Below are 3,059 nucleotides of genomic sequence, written 5' to 3' on the forward strand. Positions count from 1 at the left end.
AATTACTTATAAATACATACATTATCTATCGATCGATTGATCTATCTATCTATCTCTTTATCTATTTATATATATATATATATATATATATATGTATATCCATATTGACTCATTACGGGTAATTTGAATGAATTACTACCAATTGTGTCACAGGGTGGGCCGGGAAATCTGGTAAAACTCGCTGGTAAAAGACTGATGTCTCGCCAGGTAAATCCTCGGACAGCTAGGTAGCGTCATGTTCCAATTTCTTTTAATGGCCTTTCGTGGCATGGTTGGTTTCGACCTGGCCTTTCATTAGAAGGGGCTAGCGTTCGATCCCAAGTATGAGGTAGAAATTTATTTCTATTTGAACACGACGTTGTGTTGATATATTATCCATATTGACTCATTAGGGGCAATTTGAATGAATTACTACCAATTGTGTCACGTGGTGGCCCGGGAAATCGGGTAAAAACTCGCTGGTAAGAGACTTATGTCTCGCCAGGTAAATCCTCGGACAGCTAGGTAGCGGTCAGGTTCCAATTTCTTTTAATGGCCTCTCGTGGCATGGTTGGTTTCGACCTGGCCTTTCATTAAAAAGGGCTAGCGTTCGATCCCAAGTATGAGGTAGAAATCTATTTCTATTTGAACACGATGTTGTGTTGATATTTATCCATATTGACTCATTAGGAGTAATTTGAATGAATTACTACCAATTGTGTCACATGGTGGGCCGGGAAATCGGGGTAAAACTCGCTGGTAAGAGACTTATGTCTCGCCAGGTAAATCCTCGGACAGCTAGGTAGCGTTAGGTTCCGATTTCTTTTAATGGCCTCTCGTGGAATAGTTGGTATCGAACTGGCCTGTCATTAGAAGGGGCTAGCGTTCGATCCTATTGTATGAGGTAGAAATTTATTTCTATTTGAACACGATGTTGTGTAGATATTTATCCATATTGACTCATTAGGGGTAATTTGAATTGAATTACTACCAATTGTGTCACGTGGTGGGCCGGGAAATCGGGTAAAACTCGCTGGTAAGAGACTGATGTCTCGCAAGGTGAATCCTCGGACAGCTAGGTAGCGTCAGGTTCCGATTTCTTTTAATGGCCTCTCGTGGCATGGTTGGTTTCGACCTGGCCTTTCATTAGAAGGAGCTAGCGTTCGAGATCCCAAGTGTGAGGTAGAAATTTATTTCTATTTGAACACGATATTGTGTGTCATATTTATCCATATTGACTCATTAGGGGTAATTTGAATGAGTTACTACCAATTGTGTCACGTGGTGGGCCGGGAAATCTGGTAAAACTCGCTGGTAAGAGACTGATGTCTTGCCAGGTAAATCCTCGGACAGCTAGGTAGCGTCAGATTCCGATTTCCTTTAATGGCCCCTTGTGGCATGGTTGGTTTCGAATTGGCCTTTCATTAGAAGGGGCTAGCGTTCGATCCCAAGTATGAGGTAGAAATTTATTTCTATTTGAACACGATATTGTGTGTATATTTATCCATATTGACTCATTAGGGGTAATTTGAATGAGTTACTACCAATTGTGTCACGTGGTGGGCCGGGAAATCGGGTAAAACTCGCTGGTAAGAGACTGATGTCTCGCCAGGTAAATCCTCGGACAGCTAGGTAGCGTTAGGTTCCGACTTCCTTTAATGGCCTCTTCGTGGCATGGTTGGTTTCGACCTGGCCTTTCATTAAAAGGGGCTAGTGTTCGATCCTAAGTATGAGGTAGAAATTTTTTTCTATTTGAACACGATGTTGTGTTGATATTTATCCATATTGACTCATTAGGGGTAATTTGAATGAATTACTACCAATTGTGTCACAGGGTGGGCCGGGAAATCGGGTAAAACTCGCTAGTAAGAGACTGATGTCTCGCCAGGTAAATCCTCGGACAGCTAGGTAGCGTCAGGTTCCAATTTCTTTTAATGGCCTGTCGTGGCATGGTTGGTTTCGACCTGGCCTTTCATTAGAAGGGGCTAGCGTTCCATCCCAAGTATGAGGTAGAAATTTATTTCTATTTGAACACGATGTTGTGTAGATATTTATCCATATTGACTCATTAGAGGTAACTTGAATGAATTACTACCAATTGTGTCACGTGGTGGGCCGGGAAATCTGGTAAAACTCGCTGGTAAGAGACTGATGTCTTGCCAGGTAAATCCTCGGACAGCTAGGTAGCGTCAGGTTCCGATTTCCTTTAATGGCCTCTTGTGGCATGGTTGGTCTCGAATTGGCCTTTCATTAGAAGGGGCTAGCGTTCGATCCCATGTATGAGGGTAGAAATTTATTTCTATTTGAACACGATATTGTGTTGATATTTATCCATATTGACTCATTAGGGGTAATTTGAATGAATTACTACCAATTGTGTCACGTGGTGGGCCAAGAAATCGGGTAAAACTCGCTGGTAAGAGACTGATGTCTCGCCAGGTAAAACCTCGGACAGCTAGGTAAGCGTTAGGTTCCAATTTCCTTTAATGGCCTCTCGTGGCATGGTTGGTTTCTACCTGGCCTTTCATTAGAAGGGGCTAGCGTTCGATCCTAAGTATGAGGTAGAAATTTATTTCTATTTGAACACGATGTTGGGTTGATATTTATCCATATTGACTCATTAGGGGTAATTTGAATGAATTACTACCAAATTGTGTCACGTAATGGGCCGGAAATCGGGTAAAACTCGCTGGTAAGAGACTGATGTTTAGCCAGGTAAATCCTCGGACAGCTAGGTAGCGTCAGGTTCCGATTTCTTTTAATGGCATCTTCGTGGCATGGTTGGTTTCGACCTGGCCTTTCATTAGAAGGGGCTAACGTTCAATCCTAAGTATGAGGTAGAAATTTATTTCTATTTAAACACGATGTTGTGTTGATATTTATCCATAATTGACTCATTAGGGGTAATTTGAATGAATTACTACCAATTGTGTCACGTGGTGGGCCGGGAAATCGGGTAAAACTCCCTGGTAAGAGACTGATGTCTTTCCAGGTAAATCCTCGGACAGCTAGGTAGAGTCAGGTTCTGATTTCCTTTAATGGCCTCTCGTGGCATGGTTGGTTTCGACTGGCCTTTCATT

Source organism: Palaemon carinicauda, chromosome 11, assembly GCF_036898095.1.
Source record: "Palaemon carinicauda isolate YSFRI2023 chromosome 11, ASM3689809v2, whole genome shotgun sequence".
Lineage (NCBI taxonomy): Eukaryota > Metazoa > Arthropoda > Malacostraca > Decapoda > Palaemonidae > Palaemon > Palaemon carinicauda.